Raw genomic sequence first — 25,276 nt, 5'->3', positions numbered from 1 at the left:
AAGGATCATTCTTATTCTACCGGAAGGGATGAGACATTGTTCTAACCACACTCTCAGACTTGGTCTCATGCCCGAAGACTGACCTAGGCATCTTTTTTGGCTTTTTTTTTTTTTTAAGACAGAGTTTCGTTCTTGTTGCCCAGGCTGGAGTGCGATGGCGCAATCTCAGCTTACTGCAAACTCTGCCTCCTGGGTTCAAGCGATTCTCCTGCCTCAGCCTCCTGAGTAGCTGGGACTATAGCATGCACCACCACGCCTGGCTAATTTTGTATTTTTGGTAGAGATGGGGTTTCACCATGTTGGCCAGGCTGGTCTCAAACTCCTGACCTCAGGTGATCTGCCTGCCTCGGCCTCCCAAAGTGCTGGGATTACAGGTGTGAACCACCATGCCCAGCCTTTTTTTTGCTTTTTTATACCATTTAGAGCTCTCCATCGACTCCCCTATAGAATAAAGCCAACATGGTGTCCTAGCAATGCCATGCTAGAGCATGTGGTCAGTGAGCCTGTGGTCAGTGAGTGTGTGGTCAGTGAGCCTGTGGTCAGTGAGTATGTGGACAGCGAGCCTGTGGTCAGTGAGTGTGTAGTCAGTGAGTGTGTTCTAGCGGTAGGAAGACTGGGGTTGAGTTGGGGTTGTGATGTTTCTTGGCTGAACTGCATTGGTCAGGTTATGTATGTCCCAGAGCCTGTTTCTTCAATTATCTGACAGGCATGATGATGACAATTGTGCCTACATTCTAATGTCTGCTGTAATGGTTCACGGATGTATTGTATGTCAACACTGAACACAAGACCTGGCCCCAAATTTAGCGTTTTACGCAGATCAGCCATTATAATTGCTATTTTCCACTGTCTGGTTCTTATTTTCATGCTTTGCTACTATTTTCTTCCCTTCTTTCCCTAAAGGCTTCAGCTGCCCACCCCATAAGCCTTTCTCCCTGAGATTCTACTACTACGCAAAAGCTGTAGTCTTCACATGCAGAGCTTCTCCCCATTCTATAAACCCTTCCTTACTTTTCAAGACCCCGTGCTGAAGTTGCTATGAGGAATAAGCACATGGCATTTATTCAAGCAACCAGCATATATTAGGGGCTTAATAGAGGGTTTGCTGAAACTGTTGACGCTGAAACAAATAGTTTACCAAAAAAAACTGTAGCTATAAAAGGTAGCATTTCTTGTGTCTCGCCACAGCAAAACCTCTATTCTGGAAATTCTACAATTAAAGATTTGTTTCCCTAGGAGAAATAAATATGGGATTAAGTGAAAATGCTGGTTTACATTTAATTATTAACGCTGCGAAGTGCATTAAGCTATACTTAATTACCTGCATCCTTGTGTGAATTACTTTCTTCATTCCTATTTACACTGACAAGTAGCTGAGACTCAACTTTAAAATTTTGGGGTATGTGGTAGGAGAGGATAGGGCAAGAAAGGATTGAGAATTTTGTAAGGTGACAGGAAGGGAAATCAAAAAGCAATAAAAACATACTGTAGGAGGATGCAGATAATCCGCAAGATAAACTTTCTCCATTTCTCAATAAGACTTAGCTCATGTGTTTGTCGAATGAATAACTTACTGCTCTCAAACTCATTTCTACACTTTCTCTTAAGCTTTGAACCTGGTGGCTGGATTCTTCATTGACTATGTCAATCTGTACGGTCCCAGATTTTCTACAGTGTTGCTCAAGTTTCCTCTAGATTTATCCATGTGATAAAGGCTTCTGAGAGAAAGGGAGAGTGTGTATCCTGTTTACTATCATCATGAACTCAGCATGTCACACAGCACCTGTCATATATATGGTTGGCACTCTCTCAATATTTCTTGAACTGAATACTCAATCTGTTTTGCCACCAACTTATGCTGGTGTTTTCCATGTTAAAACTCTTATTTTCTGCTGTATGTTATCATTTTATAATAGCAGACCCTGACAAGCCAACTCTCCTTACTTATTGCATCTCAGGTCTAGAATTTATTGGCTTAAAAGTGAACAAAGCTTCTCATCATGTTTTCTGCAATATCTTCCAAAACTTCTGCTTATTCTTATAATTGTCTCTTTGGTTTTGCAAAACTTTCATAAGTCTGGGCTTTCTTTATTAACTCAGATATTTGACCCAACTTGTTCCATAAGTGTATTGTTTATAGGGGGTTTATATTGAATCTCTTTTCTTTGAAGAGCAAGGGGAACAGAGAAAGTGATAGGAGCCCGTGTTTAAGCAATTTGTTGGGGGGGATGTTTGTTTTTGCTGTTCACATCTAAGTAGGGTCCATATCCCCACTCACCAACCCACACTCTCCCTCTCTCTTTTGTTTTTTTATACTATATTTGAGTTATTTTCTGCAAATTCCTGAATACCAGATCAGGTGAGGAATTGAAGGAGCTTTGACTAGACTGTGGGCATAGAACTGACTTATTACCGATTTGGAATTCATTCATTCATCCACTTCTTTAGTCAATAAACATTTATGGAGTGTCCGCTGTAGGCCAGAACCTGAAGTAGGTTCTGAGGATACAATGAATGGTAGACTGGGCACAACCCCTGTTTTCACAGAGCTTACCGTCCCTGGGAAGTCGAACAGTTAAACAAGTGATGGCAGTATGTCATGAGTAGGACGGCAGAGACTCTTAGAGCTCATCCGATACATGGAGCGCCTGCTGGATGACAGGAATCATACGTGGTACTTTTCACAATTTCTCTGACTTTAATTTTCTCATCTGTTAACTGGGGAATCACCATGGGACTTATTTCATAGAGCTGTCAAGAGGAGGACAAGAGTTTTAGTTGCAAGGCACTTAGGATAGTGCCTGGCACATAAAACTGATAGTTCACTTAATTTATTTATGGCACCTCCCCATTGTGCCCCCATTTACAGGTGAAGAAACTGAGGCTCAGAACACTTAAGTTGTTGACCTTGGGTCCCAAAGGCATCTAAGAACCTGGAGAAATCTGGGAGACTTTTAAGACCTGCCTTTTCATAACGCAAGCCTGAGGGCAATTGTGATGCTCACAGTGTTTTGCCCCTGCAGCGGACTTTCTCAGACCAGACTTGTGGAAAACTACTACAGAGCACACTCTTCAGGAACTGTGGAAAAAGCCTAACCTAGTCCAGAGCCAAGGGAAAGTAATTATACACAAGCTAAATTCAAAACCAGCGATGTTTTGAGGTTTTCGGTCCCCCACCCCCAACCCCCGAGCTCTCTCAACTCTGAAAAACCAAAAAACCCATTTTCTAATAATAGGTTTTCTTCTATGATTTCTGGATTCAAGGTAGGTAAGAAATAGGAGAGAGAGAAATGATTCAGAGGCCCTGAACAAGATCATTTGGCCTGTGGTTTGGGGAGGATTTAACAGCTGCGAGTGAGACCTCAGATCCAAGCCAACCCTGAATCCTGCATGTAGTTTGGCAAGACCACAAGTGCAATTTATCTGAAAACATGAAAGAATCTTCCTCTTCCTACTGCCAACTGGGACCCCAGCAATGGAAATGTTGAGAACTGGTTTGATCTTACTGCTCTTCCAATTGTGCTTCCTCAGCCATCAAAAAAGCAAATAAAAAGCCCCATGCCTTCATTTTCTCTCTGAGGCTCTGTGCTCACAAATGAAACAAAACAACCCAACAAAATACACAAACAAATAAAAAACCCTCAACTTTCTTGAGATGTAGAAGCTCTGATTTCAAATACTAAAATTTGGGGTAAAAAAAAAAAATATCCAAAATAGGGGATAGGCTGTTATAAGGTAAAATATGACATCTATAAGGCAGAATATTGAGTTACTACTAAACTGATCTTTAAAAAATGCTTCTAATATAATGTTAAGTTAAAACAAAAAGCAGGAACTTAAGTGAACTCAATCACATAAAGAAAATACCTGGGAGAAAAATGACTAGAAGGAAATGTCCCGGAGCATTTGTCTTTGGGTGGGGGGAGTCTTGGTGATCACTTTTATTTATCATCAATTTGATTACCTCCCCTGCCTGGCCCTCCTCCCAGCAAAACATCCCAGGAGGAAATCTGCACCATAATAGAATCACTCCAACTCTTAGCAATATATCAGTAACAATTCCTTGCTCTGGAAGTTATTCAGGTAACAAGAAACTTCCCATTGAGGCAACTCTTACCTTTCACACAGAAAGACCTTTCACTCCAGCCTGGGCAACAGAGTGAGACCCTATCTCACACACACACACACAAAACAACTCTATCTGATACAAATTAGCATAGTTATGTTATCATAGTAGTACTTCCCAAAATACATTTCACAGAATATGAATCCTAAGAGATGCTCCCTTCCAAAGGGTGTACATTTGGGAATTTGGAAATGGCCTGGACTGCCTGTGGTTCCCACTTTTGAAGGTTCACCGTGCATCTTGGTGACTGAAGGTGTTGAGAAATCCTGCATGCAAGCTTATTTACTTTGTGGAGCCCAACTTGCCACAGTTCTTTGTTCACATGCTCCTGTATTTCCTGTAATACGGATTATCTTTTCATGGGACTAGAATTCAGGAGAATAACAGTAAGAAATAAATTATGTTAGAGTAGAGAAGTGATCACAATCCTTCTCGCCTCCCAGTGAAACTGTCTTTGCAAAATTACGACTGAGACAGTGAGAGAGGTCTAGCCTAACCGACTCCATCTTGGTTCTAACCTTTAAGCTCTCCTTGTTCTTTCCCGGATGTAGGCTGAACTAACTTTGGGAGGAATTTAGTTTATAGTTTATAACAAAGACGATAACAGCCCTTTCCCAAAACAAACCTCTTTCTTGCCTGGAGACTAGACTGCCTTTGTAGGACTAACAAATTATCCACAAGATTAGAAATAATGGTTTAGGAGTCATGAAGCTGGAGGCTACAAGGTTCTGACTCTCCCTAAACTGCTCCTAAGATCAGTGCTTGGGATACTTTGCAGACCCTGCACTTGATGGAGTAGCTGGCACCACCCACGTGGATAAACTGGCTCATCTGATCTTGTGGCTTCCACCCAGGAACTGACTCAGCACAAGAGGACAGCTTCAACTTCCCACGAGTTCATCTCCTACCCAATCAAGCAGCACTCCCGACTCACTGGCCTTCCCCCACCCTCCAAATTATCCTTAAAAATTCTGATCCCCAAATGCTTAGGGAGACTGATTTGAGTAATAATAAAACTCCAGTCTCCTGCACAGCCAGCTCTGTGTGAATGACTCTTTCTCTATTGCAGTTCCCCTGTCCTGATAAATGGGCTCTGTCATGGCTGTGGGCAAGGTGAACCCACTGGGCGGTTACACCAGTATCTGTGCTTTTTGTAGTGTGATGTTACAGATTCCCTTCATGGAGAACTGGAGTTTATTTCCTTGTCCTTGAATCTAGGCCAGCCTTGTGATTTGCTTTGGTGAATAGAATAGATCAAAAGTGACAGAGTGCAGGGCTGAGCCTAGACTTCAAGAGGCCATATGCACACTTGCATTTTCTCTAGGAATTATACCCTCACCATGAAAGCAAGCTGGAGCCACCCTACTGGAGCAGGGAAAGACCATACATGTGAGCAAGACATTTCAGCTGAAGAGTCCCCCGATCAGCCAGCCCCCAGCCAATACCAGAGCTGACTGCAAACACATCAGTGAGTCCAGCCAAGACCAGAAGAACAACCCGGCTGAACTCAGCTCATGCTAACTCAAAGAATAGTGATCTAAATAAATGGTGTTTTGTCAGCCACTAAGTTTGGGGGTAGTTTGTCATGCAGCAAAAGCTGACTTACATATACTCTATAGTACGGATAGCTTTTAATCAAGTAAATTCTATTTTTAAAAAGTAAATAATTTGCAACTTTAGGACTTTATTATGCATAACAAATAACTTGCAACAAACATCACAAGTAATTCTGATACAATCATGTATGTCAATCAGGCTGAGGTGAAGAACTACTTTTGAAAACACAAATGTGAGGTTTTGGCTGTTTCTAGTCTATGTTTTTTGTTTTTCTTTTCTTTCTTTTTTCTTTTTTTTTTTTTTTGAGATGGAGACTCACTCTGTCATCCAGGCTGGAGTGCAGTGGTATGATCTCGGTTCACTGCAACCTCTGCATCCCAGGTTCCAGTGATTTTCTTGCCTCAGCCTCCTGAGTAGTTGGGATTACAGGCATGCACCGCCACTGGCTAATTTTTGTATTTTTAGTAGAGATGGGGTTTCGCCATGTTGGCCAGGCTGGTCTTGAACCCCTGGCCTCAAGTGATCTGCTCACCTCGGCCTCCCAACGTGCTAGGATTCCAGCCGTGAGCCACTGCACCTGGCCTCTATATCTTTTTTCAAAGAGAGTAAAACCTGGTCCTTATTTCTGTCTGCCCACAGGGCTATCTTCCCCATACTCATCAAATTCAACAAGCTTCTGTTTTACTTCCAGCTTCATGAGTTCCTGCAAACCAGTACTGTCCCTCCCCAAATGGCAAAGCCACTTTGCTTCCTCGGTAGCTTCACAGAATGGGGAAAAGGAGCAAGAGAAGATGAAAGTGAGGATTTGGCAAGGGTCAGGGTTGGGCCTGGGACAGGGAGTGGGAAAGGAGACTTTCCAGAGCTGCAAAAAGCAAGAGCGAGCAAGAAGGAGCCAGCCAGTTGCAGAAAGTGATATCTGGAAGGAAACTATGTTAAAAGGCAAAGGAACTCACGAAAGAACTGGTTGTTGATGAAGTCGATGTTGCACGCAGCCCTGCCATCTTGTAAAAAGGGTTTTATTTGTCCTTTTTTGTGAGAGTCCTGGGAGGGAACCATTAAAGAAACAGACGCCGGGCAGTCAGCGCAGATCTGGATACGTGTGTGTGCCTGTATGTGGGCTTGCCTGGCCCCTCTGGCACCCACCCCCACTTTTTACAAGGGCCAACTGGGTTGCAAGGTTAAAGCCAGAGGGGACCAATTGGTGTTGTGGGGCTTTTTTACAAAGTGCAAAGGATCAAAGTAATTAGCAAAGGGCGAGAGACCAGGCCTGTTAGAGAAAGAAGCCAGCCACCCAACGCTTTCTGCACACACGTCTTGTCTTCCCCAGGCCTGCTGTTAATGCCTGCACGGATCATGGCTGAATGGCACATGGCAGGGTGCAGAGCGCTGGAGGGGGCTCCTTTGCTCTCAGGCAGGAAGTAAACCTGCAAGGGCCAACTCTGAGCTTAGAGAGTTTTGTGGGATCTCCAGGCAGCCCAGAAGGAAGAAGAGAACTTCTTGGGGAGACTTTCTGAGACATTTCATTGCTTCCTTCCTGTTTTAGATGGAGGCTCAATGCCTGGCCAGACCCAGACCTGGAGACCAGGGTAAGGAAATAATGCCTTCCACTGAGGGCATCTAAAGCTTATCAGCTGTGATCATGGCAGGGCAAGATGTATGAGAGAGCAAGGAATTTTCCAGGAATGATTATAGGTGGTTCATAGACAGGACTTTATATAGAGTCATTCAGTGAGCTGACTGTTTCCTTTCTTTCTCCCTCCACCTCCCCTCTTCTCTCTTCTCTCTTTGTAATTCTACCAAGACCATCTCAGTTTGCTGCTAATGTGCTGTGGTAGGCAGATTAACAGCCCCCAAAGATACTCACACCTGTGAAGATGGTCCCATACCTGGCAAAGGGGCTTTGCAGTTGTGACTAAGGTCAAGGCCCCAGGTGAGGGAGATTATCCCAGATTATCCGTGTGAGACCAGTGTAGTCACATGAGAACCTCTCCCCACTGCAGAGAACCAGAAAGATGGCAGCGTGACAAGGACTGAAGGATCTATTGCTGATCCTGAGAGGTGGGGGGCCCTGCATGAAGACCAGAGAGAGGCCTCCTGGAGGTAAGAGCGCACCCCAGATGACAACCAGCAAGGGAATGGAGACCTCAGCTCTGTAACCCAAGGGCCTTCAGAAGTGAACAGAGACCGGCCGTGCCGAAACTTCCGACCTACGGATCTGTAATATAATATTTTGTTTTCAATGGCTAAATTTGTGGCAGTTAATGCTTACTCCCTCCTTTGCCAGAGAGAGAGAGAGAGAGAGAGAGAGAATGAGAATAACCTGCTCAAAGTTTCAGGAAGGCCACAATACCAAGCTAAGATTACTAGTACCATTGTAAGGTTTTCATTACATTTATTTGTAGGTTTCATTTCTATCTGTGGTCAGTGGTAATGGTTTTCTATTTATTTTAGTGATTTCAGTTTTCTTCTTTTGGGGTGAATGTATTTTGGTAAAGAAAATTAGTTGGGTTTAAAGAAAAAATATTAGTAAGTAGTCATGCAGATTTTATGAACTGATAAATGGTATTTAAATATCTAAAATTTAGGAAATACTGATCTAGAGTTTTCTGGAGGGCCCCTTTGGAATTCAGAAAATGGGACAGACAGCTGTGCATAGGATTTGCATGTATTTGCATTCATCATATCAAGCCTTACACACCAGGGTCAGAGAGAGGCAGGGCCAGATGGCCTAGGTGCTCTGTCACTGGCTGTGATGAGGAATCACTAATTTCTCAGCTGGCCTTTGGTATTGGACCAATTGCATAAAACAGGAAGAAAAAAGTGTTCGTGGCAGCCAACCAGGTAAGGCTTTGTGCCGTAGAGAATAACAACCAGACTTTGGAACCAAACAGAATTGCCTTTGAATCCTGGCTCTTCTCCTTAAAACTGTGTGATTTGGGACAAAGAACTTGACCTCTGTGAGCCTCAGTTTCCTTATCTGTAAAAAGGAAACTAATAAGAAAGCCTCCACTGGGATGAAATAAAGATTAAACAGGGTCCTATTTGTAAAGAGTGCAGCCCTGTTCCTAATGCACAGTAAACAATGCAATTTGTTACTATTATTCTTAGCTGCCCAGCGGTGGTCAGTCCATTGGTTTATTGCTTGTGGTGTCTGCCTCCAGCATTGGAGGACTGCCCTGTGGGACGTTCTGGGCAAGGCTGGGACAGACAGTGTCCAGGCACACCAGGCCTGAGCTGGTCTCTGTCATGCTGACATGCAGAGGAAAGCAGAAAGAAAGGAATCCCACAGAGCTGTGCGTGGCTGGGTGGCCAAGCCTGCCTGCAGACCTTCTTTCTTCCCTATGTAGAGGCTCTGGCCCATTTCAAGAATGGAAACTGAAGAGAGAGCATGCCCTGGCTGGGAACAGAGCGACAGCAAGCTTCCCAGCCCTGACCAGGGACATAGCATGTTGGGGAACCCGTGCCTGGAGTTAACAAGAGAGCAAAAGAAGGCAGACAAAGGAAGGGCCTCTTTCCATCTCTGTTGTATCGCCTGTGCTTAAAAGTGTGGCTTTGGGGATCAGACAGACTTGGGTTGCCTCTGCCAGTTACTTCTGTGTGGCTTTGAACAAGTGACTTCTCCTTTCTGATAATAACATAGCTAACATTTGTTAAGCCCTGACTTTGTGCCAGCCTCTATTCAAAACACTACACAAGTATTAGATAACCTCCACAGCAACCCTAGGAGGAAGGCATGCTTATTATTTCCCTTTTACAGATGAAAAGATTGACGCACAGAGAGGTTATTCAACTAGCTCAAAGTCACACAGCTAATACATGGCAGATCCAAGATTCAATCCGAGGCAGTCAGGATCCAGAGCCTATACTTTGCTAATATATGGTGATTAATTATTTTTAAGACTTTCCTATTTATTAATTACTCCTGAATCTTTAAGGGCTGTTTTCTTAACCCCATTTATCAGATTCTGAAAGTAATTATTAGGCTCTGAGGTTCAACAAACATACCTACTGGGTAAGAAAACTGGGATACTGATATAGTTTGGCTGTGTCCACACCCAAGTCTCATCTTGAATTGTCGTTCCCATAATAGCACGTGTCATAGGAGGAACCCAGTGGAAGGTAATTTAATTATGGGGGTGGTTACCATCACGCTGTTCTCGTGGTAGTGAGTTCTTACTAGATCTGTTGGTTTTATAAGGGGCTTCCCCGCTTTTGCTCGGCACTTCTACTTGCTGCCGCCTTGTGAAGAAGGATGTTCTGCTTCCCCTTCCGCTATGATTGTAAGTTTCCTGAGACCTCCCCAGCTATGCAGAACTGTGAGTCAATTAAACCGCTTTCCTTTATAAATTACCCAGTCTCAGGTATGTCTTTATTAGCAGTGTGAGAATGGACTAATACAGATACAAACACAGGTATCTGATCTACGGCCAGAGCATTTCTCTCTCTCCCTTCCTCTGTTCTTCCTTCCCTCATATTTTCTTTTCTTTCTTCTCTCCCTTCCTTTTTTCTTTAATCTCTCCTTCCTTTGTTCATTCAACCAGGAAACCACTTACTCATTGCCTACTGCATGCCAGATATTGTGCATACATTATCTTCCTACTGTTGTACCTTCTTTGCTCTGTTCCGTATGTTGGCCATTGTCATGGTCTTAATACTCTCAGTTACCACCACCTCTTTGCTCAGGAAGCCAGTCCCTTCCAGAACAGAACCTCAAATAAACAAACGCTGCTGGACGAGCTCCCTCAGTCATTTGTGACCATGTCAGAAAGCCAGGGCTCCACTCTGAGCTGCAATCTTGGCCAAGAAGTAGAGGCAGGAGTAGACACTGCTCCAAGAAGAACTTGCTGAGGCCCACGCTGTTCCCAAACACCTGCCAGACTTCCAGGGATCTTCAGCTTCAGAGTTCTGGGCTTGTGTGCTGTTTTAAAAGAAATCCAATAGACACGGAGCCAAGAAGGAGGCTGCAGGACAGGGGCTAGAGTCCCAGACAGGGGAGGGGCAGGACAAAGGCTGTCCCCAGAGCAAGTTTTGCCAATAAATATCTGAGAGGGAGGAGGGCTTGGCATTTGGGGCCTGTTAAGCAGAGGCCAGTGGCTGCAAGCCTGGGACAGCCTGTAGATTTATCAAAGTCTGCAGGGCAAAATGGGGAAGTCAGCAGCAGCATGCTCTGTATCCGCACCCTCTCCCAGTGTGCACCCCGCTGCATCTTTCCCGCCTGAGACTCTGTAGCTCTGTGCCTCTAAGCCCCTCCCTTTAAAAGAAAAGCAGCTGAAGAATTTGAGGAAATACGGAAGGTGTGATGGTTGAATTGCGCTCAACCACTTAATTCAAAGAGGGATTTGGGGCTTGATATTTAAGCCTGTAAGCCTCAGTTTTTTCACCTGCAAAATGAAAATGCCAGTGGCATGTTCCTCCTGTTTACTGATAAGTGTCTTCAAAGAGGACTCCATGTTTCATTTTGTTGACTTCCACATGCTCCTCTCACCCCCTCTGCCTTCCTCAGATGTGCTTTCCCCAGACCACCTGATCTTCACATCTGCTGACTTTTCTCCAGACCTTAGTCTCCTCTCTCTCACTTCTTTTTCATAATTTGCCTCTCCTGAAACACCGTAATCCTCCATGGCTGTGCTCCACCTTTGGAGCCGTTCTGCTTCCATATTTCTTCTGTCCCCCATTACCATCGAAATGTGGGCATCTCATGGCATTTTCTTGTCTTTGCACAAGCTGTTCTTTCCACCTGGAATGCTTCTCATTCCAAATTGTTTCCTTCCTAAATTCAAACTTTTGCTTGGCCTCCAAGGGCCTGATGAAATAATTTTTCTTGCGTGAAGATTCCTTTGGTTCTGTCTGTCCTGTGGTTTCATGGCACCTTCTCCACTACCTATCAGTAATGACCACAACAGTGACCACCACCAGTAAGATTAATGGCAGGTGCCTTCTGCATAATGCATGCCCTTGGGTGTTAATTATTATTAAATGATGGTTGCATAGCCCCCTGTGTCTATGGTCTTGCCACTTTGTCTTCTGCTCTGACTCTGGACTAAACCATGTGAATTTCTTTTACCAGTTGGATACTAGAAAACTTGATGTGAGCAGAAGCTTGAAAAAAACCACTCAGGTGTTTCCATGCACGCTCTTTTACCCCTGTGACTGCCACAAGAACAGGCTTGGGCTGGCCTGCTGAGGTCTACAGCAGGTCTTTGTCTTCTCTGTATGGAAGAGAGCTAGTTATTACAGCCAAGACCATCAAAGATTGGCCAACAGTCACTTGACTGCATGACATGTGGGTGAGTTTCAAATGAGACCAGAAAAACCACACAGCATGCCTAGCCAAGACCAGCAGAAATATGCAACTGACTCCAGGACTCTTGAGTGATAATAAATGGCTAAATTTTAGGATTATTTGTTATGCAACTACAGCTAACTGATACGATAATCACCACTTTTGTTATTACTAAGTATTTCCCGTGCCTGCAAAATTCCACTAAATTCTTTATAAACATCAAATCATTTGGTTCTCATCTAAATTAAGATACTGTTCCCATTATAAAGATGAGGAAACTGAGGCTCAGAGAGCTTGTCACTGCTCCAAACCAATGTGACTAGAAAATGGCTCAGTACCTTTGCTACGGGTCTTGTCCTGGCTTTTCTACTTTCTAGGTGTGTGACCTGGGCAGGCTTCTTTTACTTTTTGTGCCTCAGTTTCCTAACCTATAAGATAAAACGATAATTGTTGCTATGGTTATGAAATTGTTATATTAAATGGATCTAATGCTTCTAAGTTGGAAAGATCAGTGCCTGGCACACAGTAAGCACACAAGAAAATGGTAAATACTCTGTTTCTTTCTCTTCCTTTTTCTCGTTGCCTAATGACCTGGTGTTTTCATAGTTGTCATCTCCTGCGTAGGTGAAGCCTCCTTGAAAACTGAGTCCACATCTACCTCTTCTACCTCCCCATTACAGCACCTTGCCCAGAGTAGCTCCTTAACAAATACATATCAAAAAGCTATTTTGATTCAATCAGCTGGAAAAGAAGAGTGAAGTTAGCGTCCTTTGAAGAGCAAGAGGACTAGAGGACATGAGGGAGAATGATGAGAGAGAGCTGTAGTAGGAAAACTTTAAGTTAGTCTCAGAAAAGAACGTCTAGGGAGGGTAGAGAAACTGCAGATGTTCCCTGTTGCCCCAAGGAGATGTCCTTCCTTTCTCTAGAGCTCTCTAAGCAAGTTTATATTCTTTAACTAGGCATAATTCTAAGTATGTTTGGAGACAAGGGGATGGTGCTTAGAAGGGTGACCTTTCGATGCCCTTGCCGGCCCCAAGATCCTTCTGAGGCTTGAGGGAAAAGCAGACAGCTTTCCTGCTTTCTCCCTTCCACTATTTTTCTTTGCAGCTGTCTCTGCATTTCAGAGCTCACATCTCTGCCAGGGACTCTATTTTGGGATTTGTGGGAACAGGCGGGTTTCAGCAAATAGGAAGCTCTAGAAATCTCAGCAGGCTTCTCCCTGTGGGCCTCCCAGCCCACTCTGAGGGCAAAGGAGGAATCAAAGAGGCTGCTTTAGGGCCCAGCGTCTGGGGCTTTTGCAGGGCAGAGGGCAGAATCTCTTTTCCCAGCAACCCCCTCCCCCCACAACAGCTGGGGGCAACCCTCACCTCTGCTTCAATCTGTACTCTTCCAGGCTGGCTGCCTGTACTCTGCCTGCCGACGTGGGGCTGTGGGGGCAGCATCCCTCACAAGTCTGCAGATGTGGACCTGGGCTTTTGTGAAAACCAACACCCAGTTCCTGCCATATCCCCAGGCTCTTTCCACAGGAGAGAAGTGGCAGGAAGGAGTGCAGCCCTGACACTCAAAGGAACTCGGGGCATCCTGCCTGTTCGTGTCCGCACATAGGTAGGCAGGTTTATAATCAAACATGCAGGCTTGTGTGTCTGTGTGTTTATGTGAATATCTGCAGATCTGTATTTGCAATGGTGCATGGCTGTGTGTCCCCATGGGTGTGCTTGCCTGTAATGGGCCATGTCTGTGTTTTCACAGAAATAAGTGTGAATCTGTTGATCTCCATGTGTATATGTCTGTATTGTATTTATGTGTCTGTTGTCACCAACAGACATTTGGAGGCCATTATCTTTACACTTTTAATTCACTCGATTTGCATCAGTAATATTTGTTCATTGAAAAAACAAGAAATGGTAGAGAGGCAACATACATATATTATATATGTATATAAAAGCCAGAGATCACAGTCACAACATATATACATATATGGTTATATACAGTATAATATAAATGTAATAAATTTAACGTGGCATAATTAATGTAATATAATATCTAACATATGAACAATAATATATAATTTATACAAACCTTGGTGCATGAACCCACCACCCAGAGATAAGGAATGTTAATGTGTTGGGTATTTTTTTCTAGTCTTTTCCCATTCAAATAGTTGTTCTAAAAATGTAAGCTTTATAAGGGCAAAAATGGTGTTAGTACTAGTGACTACTGTTAATTTTTATCAGGCAAACATATAAATATAGTTATATACATATAAATATATATACATTAATGTATGTACATATAAATATAGTTATACATTATGCATTCACTCATATATATATACACTAATATACATGACTATACATATTCATACATATACATGAATATACATGTAGAGCTCTCTGAGCATATATATTATACATGAATATATGTATCTATTCACATGAATATATATTATATATATTCATGTGTATAAGTGTATATGAGTGAATGCATAATGAACATATTACATAAATATGTATTACAAATTAGTGAATGTTTGAATATACAATCATATGTCACTTAACAACAAGGATGCATTCTGAAATTGCGTCCTTAGGTGATTTCATCCCTGTGCAAACATCATAGACTACTTTCTTTCTTTTTCTTTTTTTTTTTTTTCCAGACAGTTTTCCTCTGTTGCCCAGGCTGGAATGCAATGGTGTGATCTCTACTCACTGCAACCTCCACCTCCCAGGCTCAAGAGATTCTCGTGCCTCAGCCTCCCGAGTAGCTAGGATTACAGGCATGTGCCACCTCATCTGGCTAATTTTTGTATTTTTAGTAGAGACAGGGTTTCACCATGTTGTCCAGGCTGGTCTCAAACTCCTGACCTCAGGTGATCTGGCCACCTTGGCCCCCCAAAGTGCTGGGATTACAGGTGTGAGCCACCATGCCTGGCTGACTATACTTTCATTAGATGACACAGACTACTACACACCCAGGCTATATGATGTAGCATATTGCTCCTAGGCTACAAACCCGTACAGCATGTTACTGTACTGAATTCTTTAGGCAACTGTAACACAATGGTAGGTATTTGTGGATCTAAACTTATCAAAATACAGAAAAGATACAGTAAGAATACAGATTACAGTCTTATGGGACCACTGTGGTATATGCAGTCCGTCATTGACAGAAACATCACTAGACAGTAAACATCATTAGGAAGTGCATGATTGTATAGTAAATACACAAACCAGTAGCATAGCCATTTATTATGATTATAAAGTATTATGCACTGTACATAATTGTATGTGCTATGCTTTTATCTGACCGGCAGTGCAGTAGGTTTATTTACATCAGCACCACCCCAAGTGTGAGTAAGGTGCTATTGAATATTTAGATCATTTATGTCCGTTGCAAACACGATTGCAAAAAGCATCCTTTTAGCCAAAGTTGTATGACATTTCTTTGCACAAGTGAAGAGAAGTTACCAGGTCAAAGGGTGTTAATGTGTTGTTGACTTTTGATAGCCAGTTGGGCTGGACACACGGTGGGCACTCAATAAATTATTGTTGAATGAATAAATGGGCAATTTGAGCACTAGCTCTAGAAAGACACCATCCCACTCAGACTTTCTCTCCTGCTAGCAATCAAAACCTCAAATGCAGTCATGGGACTTAGGGAAGAAGAGCATGGGATAGCCCACTGAAGACCACCTTCTACTGATGCTGAGGGGAGAGTCCACTCTGAAAAGTGTGTTCTCTCTCCACCACCTGCTGCTCAGCTCCATCCATGCAGGAAGAACAGAGGCAGGACTCCAGGTGTGGCTGCTGGCTCCCACGCCATCCATCAAAGGTTTCCTAATGAGCTAATAGCCCTAATGTGTGAACATTGATTTCTGGGGTGACGGAAAAGCCGGGATGATTTACATTCAATTTCCCATTGATGATGCGCCATTGGTCTCCACGGGCACTAAAATATTTACTAGGGAACAACAGGACTAGAGGGGTCCTGGTCAGGGGAAGTGAGCATGTGCCCAGTGGGTGAGAGATACGGGAAATGATTTTTGCCCGAGGGTCAGGAGGAAGGTAAAGGTGGCGTGGGAACATTCTGGAGCCGGGGAAACCCCACTGGGCTCCCGGCCAGAGAGGGGAAGACTTACTTGAGCCTGAGTGTTTCTTTCAGTCCTTACAGTTGTCACCAAATGGCACCTCCTCAAAGATGCCTTCTAAGACCACCCCATCTAAAATGTCCCCCAGTCACTCAGGGTCATATTATGCTACTGTCTCCTTCTTTTTGAGTTATTAAGGTTTATTTATATACAGTAAAACTCATCTGTTTTAACTGTGCCACTGGATGGATTTAGGCACTGTCTCACAATCCTGTAACCAAGCACATCACCACCTCCACAACAGAGATAGAAATAGTGCCCTCGGCCGGGCGCGGTGGCTCACGCCTGTAATCCCAGCACTTTGGGAGGCCAAGATGGGCAGATCACGAGGTCAGGAGATCGAGACCATCCTGGCCAACACGGTGAAACCCTGTCTTTACTAAAAATACAAAAAATTAGCCAGGCATGTTGGCAGGCGTGTGTGGTCCCAGCTACTCGGGAGGCTGAGGCAGGAGAATGGCGTGAACCCAGGAGGCGGAGCTTGCAGTGAGCTGAGATCACGCCACTGCACTCCAGCCTGGGCGACAGAGTGAGACCCTGTCTCAAAAAAAAAAAAAAAAGAAAGAAATAGTGTCTAGTGTCCTCATCCTAAAAGGTTCCTCCTGACCCACCACCCCCTGCCTCAGGCAACTACCAATCTGCTTTCTGACAAAATGGTTTTGGTTCTTCTACAGTTTCATGTAAATGGAATCATACAGTATGTTATCCTTCATGTCTGACTCTTCCCCCTTAGCATGATGGTTTTGAAATGCATGCATGTGATTAGGGCTTAGGGCTAGGGTTAGAGTTGGATCATGTGTTTGCTTCAGGTTATCGCTGAGTGGTATTCCATGGTATGGATACATATGATCTGTTTAGCCATTCATTACTGGATGGGCACAGAGAGGTAATTGTTCTCGTTCAAGGGCACACAGCTTACAAGTGAGGGAGCTGAACTTGGTACCCAGTTCTGTCTGAATCCAAAGCCTGACTGTGATGTCTTCAGGGAATTCAGCATCTCTAACAAGCAGAGCTTATTGGGAGGGTGAAATGAGAGGTTACACTCCAGTCACTTCCATTCATTGAGTGGCTGGCCTTGTGCTGAAGAAGTTTTACTGGTTCTCCTCACAAGGGCCCAACAGACACATCCTACAGTTCACATGTGAGGCCAGGAAAGCATCTTTCCCATGCTGACATAGCCTGTGAGTGACAGAGCCAGAATCTGAACCCTTATCTGATTCTCCACCCCCATCCCCCATTTCTCCCATGCACCATAGCCTTCCAACAAATGGAGGACTCCTACCCTGCCCGATTGGTTTCACTCTCCTGGCCCATGCTGCCACCTTTTAGGAAGCTGAGTCAGCTGCTCTCAGAGTCCATCATGGAAGGACACAGCCCATCCACATCAGGCAAGGGACAAATGAAGTCCCGCCAGCCCTACCCAAAAGGTTGGCCATCCCCAGCAAACTCCTGTCCCATGGGGGTGCAGTGCATCCACTCGTGGAAAGGGCCTGTCACCCAATGCAAGGTCCACACTTAGCTGGGCCGAGGCCTCAGATGTGCGATTGGTAACTTCTTATTTCCAATTCATGGGTGGCTCTAGGGTCTGAGGTCAGGCTCTCCAGGCGCCTTATTGCCAGACTGTCTGTCTCTGCATCAGCAGGCTGTGGCAAATCATACACATACACACACACACACACACATTTCCCTGTGCAAAATCAACCTCACCACTACTTTTTATTACATAAACAACACACAAACACATCTCTGGGTCCGTATACCACTCACACACACTCCTACACATCTATAAGTGCTTTTGTACTGATACGCATATGCCCACACAATACAGCTTGAGGTACACATGTACATCCATGTAGCAAATACATACTCCCACATAATGCACATGTGTGCACAAGCACACTACCTAGAGTCATGGAGTGTGGCAGAGAAACACAGATGAAGACATCTCACATACCTATATATTTATCCAAACAAACATTTCCAGACATGTATCCAATCACACACATTTACAGCCATACAAAATTGCTCACATATTTTTCACATAGACATATAAGTTTACACACTTGTATCTGTATATGTAAAAACACTCTCATACATCTGTATTTGCACAGATAGACATACGTGCCTATATGTACCCACATGCATGATATTTACACACATTCACACTCAAGCATACATGCAACTTGGTCCATATGTATTTGCGTTATATATAAGAATGCATATATGCACAGTCCCTGCATGCAGTGTTGAGTATAAAATGCAAATATGTCTGCCAACATGGACCCTGACACAGAAACTTGCACACATATCCACATCCATATGCACATACATACACATGCATACCTAAGCATGCCACAGACATGCACAACCAGGTATGTCTATACACGTGGAACCATATGTACACATGTGTATACCTGTGCATAATATATACATCTCCCAACCGAACATGTACAGATACTGTGTTACAGCCGATATGTCCTCTGTCTCATTCTCTTCTCTGGCCACAAATTTTGGAGTTCTTCAACTTGGTTTGCCCAACCCAGAATTTTTTGGACCTAATCTTCTCCCTATACATAGTCCCTACTGAAACTCTCATTTCCTGCTTGGAATATCCTAGGGAAATACCCCATCATGACACACTTAATTTTTTGAAGACATTTGATACTCTTTGGAGACACACACAGGCCCTGGTGTATCCGTTGGAGATCCTAAGGGACCATAGTCTGGTGAGGTCTTGAGGTTGCTGACATCCACTCAGCAGCCTCCAATGAGATGGATACATGTTTTATTTATTTGCAGGCAAAATCACACCTCCTCTAGGAGCTGTTCCTCCCCTAGTAGGAAATTCTTTCTCTTTCTCTCTTCCTACACTGCGCATTATTTATATCTTTGCTTTAAAGGTCAGCTTCTTTGCCTTGTTTTAGTGTTTTCTGGAGTTTTTGAGCTCCCAGAGGGTGGAAAACCTGTCTAACTTGCTTTGTTTTCAGCACAACTCGTGCTGGTGATACCCAGTGCTTGTAGGTGTTCAATAAAAGAAAATTGAAATAACTGCTGCTTTGACACCGCAATGCATGAGCTTAGATTGGTGACCAGATGCCAGTCAACACTTGATTAAGCAGGCTGGCCAATGAGCATCTTCCAGGAGACTCTAAACTACCTGCAATATGTGTGGGGCTTAGGATCATGGGTGAATAAGGTGGTGCATGCCAAATGCTTCATAAAAATACACAGTGACATTGTTCTCTGTTTGCTTCAGCAATGTTCATCATCTCCTACCCCTCTCCACCGGCCCTGACGAAAGAAAAAACAAAAGAAAAGCCCAGCACCCACAACGTATTAGTGGAAAATAGGCCCAGCATTAGGCCGTGTTAAATTAGCGGAGTTGGGATTTGAAGCCCATGCTTGTAGGTAGATAGGCCTGTCTGGCCCTCTCCTTCTCCTTTTCCTCCTCTTTACCACTTCCCCAGTGAAGTATTGCCAGCAAATAAAATTATAGAGAAAAATGTAAGGGCACCATATATTCCAAACCCAGATTCATTACATTTATCTTTCATTTGTTTGGCAAATACTTATTAAGCACCTTCTATGTGCTAGGCTTTGTTCTAGGCCTTGAGGATATAGTGAACAAAACAGATGGTGCTGGTTTCATGGAACTTCCATTTCATCATATTTGCTTTAGTGTGGTTCTTGTTGCTGGTTTTAAGAACTACATCATTACTAAAATAATACAAGCTTACTGTGTATCCCTTTCTTCCCCCATTTCCCTCTCTCCAAGTGGAACGTAAACACTACCCCAATATTTGCAATTATTTTTCCATAAGTTTTCATTCCTTTATCTCACATTTATTTATTAGCACTGCATAGCATTGCTGTGTTTTTAAACTTTTTATATATGTATCATTATATACATATATAAAAAGGACATCATGATGTATATATACACACACATATATATATAATGTCCTTTATCAACAACTAAATGTATATATTTCTCAACAACAACTTTTTCACTCATTATTTTGTTCTCCAGGGATCTGCGTTGATGCAGATAGCGCTATTGTCTCACTGTGGTACAGTATTTCATTATCTGATGTCATGATAGTGGATTTAATCACTCCCTTCATCATGGACCTCAAGGTTGTTTACCCAGTTCCCTGTGTCTAAATAATGCTGCAATGCACATCACTATGTATGTCTACTGGGCCATGTATCTGAGGATCTAGTGCCTACCTACAAGCATGTTTGTTGGATGGTGGGATATGCATGCCTTAGTTTTACATGACAGTTCTAAGTTGCATCTCAAGTTGGGTTCACATCAACTCACTCTGATAGTAGCAGGGTCTGAGACTGGCTCTCTGTTGCTCAGCAAAGCCCGTTTTTTCCATTTTTGCCAAGCCGAGGGCTATGGGAAAAAAAATCTCTCCTTTTGATTATAACTGGCACTTCTTTGGCTATCAACAAGGATGGATATCTTTACTTACACTTATTGGCCATTTGGATTTCCTTTTGCTGTGAAATGCCTGTTCTTATCTTTGTTCCATAGTTAAAAATTGGTTTATTTATCATTAGGGTTGGGCTCTTAACCACTTCTGCAACTGTGGAAAAGAAATAGGCTTGATAAGGGGAGTCAGAGGTACAGCCCTTCTTCCTCCAAGGGCTGAAAAAGCAGCCCTCATTGACTGGCTTCTATCACTCATCTGATTAAAGGTACCACTTACTTCCAAATGCTTAGAGCTGGGGCTGGGAGCCATTCATAAAACTCATATTGAACGACTGGCTTTCACAAAATTTGCCTTAATGTTTTTTTGCACGGTATTGATCTGTGGGGGGAACTATAAAAACTGACACCAGAATAAACTTTGAAAGACGGCTCTCACTCAGCTGAACTGGGATCAATGCAAATCGACCGAGGCAAGGAGGGAGGGGAGGAAACAACCCCTTCTCCATTAGCCGGTCTCTGCTTGACCAGCAAAACTCATCTGGATCTTTCCTGGCCCTGCTTAGGCTCTCAAATGCAGATACAATGATGTTTAAGGTAAGTTCTGAGGTGGAGAACAAACCTCTCATCTTAGGATAAGGGGATCTTAAGAGCTTAGTTATCAGCACTTGAGACATTTGATTTTCCCTTAGAAGTCTCTCTTCCTCTATGTGGTGCTAGTTATGGGTGAGGGAACCAAGGAGGAGCATCGGGGAATAAGTGTTTATTGAGCACTTACTATGTCCCAGGTTTTGGGGAGGGGCATTCTGCAAATGCTTGGGAGGCAGGGTAGGGTTGGCTCCACTAATACCTGGTTGGTTGATGACCTCAAACAAGTGACTCAACCTTTCTGAACTTCCATTTACTTCTGCAAAATGCTGATTATTATAACACCCTCCTTACCAGATTTTCTTCTACTTTTCAGGGATTAGTACTGAACAGTAGAGTACTGGCTCCTAAAGCAGAGTGTCAACGTGTAAAAATTTTGCCATTACCTCAATCGATCCTAACAGCAACCCTGCAATTTGAACATAGTCACCTCCACGTTGAAGAAGCACAGACTGAAGCTCAGAGAGGTTAAGTGATTTGTCCAAGATCACACAGCTAGTAAATGATAGGATTTTAACTCAAGGCTCTCCAATTCCCAAGCCCAAGCTCATTATCTGAGAGCATATCACTAATTATAAATCATAAGTCAAGGGCAGAGGGTAGGAGCAGGATGGCTCTCAGATCAATTTCCATGGTGTGTGTGAATTGTGGGTGGCTCGAGGACTTCTCTAGCCCAGTTAGATCCTCCTTTCTGCATTCCATCACCCTGACATGATCGTCGTTAGCCAATCCTGGGAGCATCACCTCCAAGTGACCATAGGCAGAGGGCACTGCATTTACAAAAGCTTAGAAGTCCATCTGGAATAGGTGGGCACTGCTGGGATGCAATGTGAGAGGTAGGGGTAGAGAAATAAAGGTTTCCCATCCATGGATTCACTCCAAGAATACTCACTGAGGACCTACTGTGTGGGGCGCAGGGCTAGGGTCCGAGGACATAATGTTGAACATTGCTGACATAATAAAATGTGGACAAACAGATGAAGGTGACAATGCAGGGTAGTGATGAGCTATAATTGGGGGCAATGCAGGGAGGATATGGGAGCATAGGAAAGGGTTCCTCAGCCTGAACTTGGAGTGCCGGGGAAACCTTCCCAGAAGAAGGTACATCTCAATTGAACTTAGAATGACTCACAGAATGTCTTAAGATACAGAATCCAAGGTACCTCCTCTAGGGATGCTGGTTCAGTACAGGGAGAGTGGGGAAAAAGAACCTGTCGCCAAGTGATGCTAACAGCCAGGATGGGCAACTTCTAGGCTAGATGAACTCTTAAGATGGTGGTTCTCAATGCTGGCTGCATATTAGCATCATTTGGGATGCTTTGAAGAAATTCCAGTAGTGGCCATGCCTGTCTCCGGATCACCAGAACCAGAGTCAGCAGATGGTGGGTGGAGGGTGGCCTGGACATCAATGTTTTATACAAAAGTTTCCCAGTTGATTAAGACTCATTGCTTTGGGAGGACCACGTAATGTTTGGACAAGCAAATAAGTAGGGGGAAAGTCAGGCTGCCCTGAAGTTTCTTTGTCTGGGTAAGAAAGTTAATTGCATGCCTTAGGTGCTTAGTGCATACCAGCCCCTTTCCTAGCCACCAGCTAGTTCGCTTCATCTTTCCAACACCTAGATGTTGTTTTTCATCCTAGTTGCTTAGATGCAGCTCCTGAGATTCCGAGAGGTTGAGTTCAGACCCCAAGTCATGCAGCTGGCCAGCAGTAGAGATTGATCCCACCCAGGGCATCCCTTTAAATGTGCCTGGATGTACATAGCCGCAAAGGCTTAAAAAACATCATGGAGAAAGCGAGAAGTGGGCAATGACTTCACTAAAAGTATTTCTGGGCCACTGGCCAAGTATGGCAATGAATCTCTTGCTCTTGAAATACAGGGTGGCCTGGAGGAAGCTGGGGGAAGCCAGGGGGTGAGAAGGGTACTTCCTGGGTGCTAATGGATACCATCTGAGCTGCAAAGCCCTGCAGTGATGAGCAGCATTTATTCTGCCCACTTCTTGCACCAGAAAAGTTATGACTGCTTCCAGTTCTAAGACTTCAAAATATAGCACAAAAATCAGCCTCCACCGCTTCCCTTCACTCCTTCTCCTTATTTATTTATTTATTTAACTTATTTATTTCCCTTTTCTCTGGTGCCCATGAAGTTTACCTCCCTTCAGATATCCTTGTTTGTTAGAAGTGATTCCAAGGCTGGGAGAAAAACTTCACCTCAGGCTGGTCATTACTTACTGGGGAGAGTCAGAAGCTGAAAGTTCCTGCTACCCCACACCATAAATAACCTGTCTCCTTCATCAACCCACAAATCATTCCAGATTTTCGGAGTAAATAGTAATAGCTGTGTTTTCCCCCATGGGCATAGCTGAGGGTGTATGTACGTACATGTATGTGTTTAATCTAATTTAATTCTTTTTTTTTTTTTCTAGCCTTGTAAAAAGCACCTTCGTCTCCACCCTCCACTTCTGAACACTCTTTTGAAGGGATTACCGCTCCCAGACTCTGGACTCGGGGGCTTGGAAAAGCTCTGTAGGTTTGAGATTTACTGTGGCTCCAGGGAGCTGCGAGATAGGCCAGCCTGAGTCAGGGCCGGAAGAATGTTCTTCTATTGTTTTGTTTGGGGGACAGGCACCCTGGCACTCATAGTATCTTTCGCTCTATCCGCTTTCACTGCACTGGCTCTGGCTTGCAAGGTGGCCCCAGCAGCCTCCTGCATGGTGCCCACCACTCACTCCACACTGTCCTCCCTCTAATCCATCTTCTGTGCCAGCCATCCTTGAAGTGACCTTCCTTTTTTTGTTTTTGTTTGAGACAGAGTCTCACTCTGTTGCCTAGGCTGGGGTGCAGTGGCATAATCTCGGCTCACTGCAACATCTGCCTCCTGGGTTCAAGCAATTCTCCTGCCTCAGCCTCCCGAGAAGCTGGGATTACAGGTGATCGCCACCACGCCTGGCTAATTTTTGTATTTTTAGTAGTGACAGGCTTTTGCCATGTTGGCCAGGCTGGTCTCAAACTCCTGACCTCAAGTGATCTGCCTGCCTCGGCCTCCCAAAGTGCTGGAATTACAGGCGTGAGCCACCATGCCCGGCCTGAAGTGGCCCTTCTAAGTCTCTGATTTTATCATCGAGTGCTTTTCGTCATCATGCTGGGTCCCTGCCTTAAAACCTCCCAGTGCCTTCTGGTCTTAGTTTGGGTTCTTCCACAAAGCAGACCCACAGGCAGGGATTTGGGTACAGTCGAGAGGCTGCATACTATGCTAGTTAAATGCATGAATTTGGAGTCAGATGTTCTGAGTTCAAATCCTGACTGTATGACTTGGAGCCACACTTTCCATATCTGTAGAGTGTGAACAACCATTATATCTACTTTACAGGGTTATGGTAAGAATGAAGTGTGTGAATAAAGCATTCAGTGCTGAGCTGGCCACGGAAGGAAGGTTTTTATTATGGGATACATCCTGGCATAGCTTTCTGTTCACAAGGCCCACCTGCCACATTATAGTTGTTAGTCTCTTTGTGTGGCTTAGTCTGCATGCCCTAACCCCAAATTCCATGAGCATAGGCTTTATGCCTCACGTAGTTCGGTATCCCTCCCAGTGCCTAGCTCTGAGCTGGGCAAACAGACATTCATGATAGGTGGAAGGGAACCAGCAGATGCTGACCTCCTTCCTATGTAAACAACAGGCATTATCCTTATTTTGAAAATACATAAATAGAGACTTGGATGTTAGCTAACTCGACCAAGGTCACACAGCTTGAATTTAGAACATGTTTGAACTGACCAACTTCAACCTTAATGCGTGCTTTTTATTGCACTGAGCCACTTGCTCATGGTTTGACCCAGAAGAGAAAATACCAACCAAATATTAGAGATGACATTTTACCAAGTGCTAGGACTAAGAGGTGATGAGAAAGAGCCCAGTGACAAAGGTGTGGGTGTATCCAGGAAAAGAAACAAACCTGTATGATCAAGGCACCAGAATAGCTATCTTTATAGGTTATTTGATTGTAAGCAACAGAAACCTATTCTGGCTAACATAAGCCCAAAATGCTAGTATTGGAAGAATCGGAAGAAGTAGCTCA

The sequence above is a fragment of the Hylobates moloch genome, unplaced genomic scaffold (genome assembly GCF_009828535.3).
Source record: "Hylobates moloch isolate HMO894 unplaced genomic scaffold, HMol_V3 SCAFFOLD_12, whole genome shotgun sequence".
Lineage (NCBI taxonomy): Eukaryota > Metazoa > Chordata > Mammalia > Primates > Hylobatidae > Hylobates > Hylobates moloch.
This window is presented reverse-complemented; position numbering follows the sequence as displayed.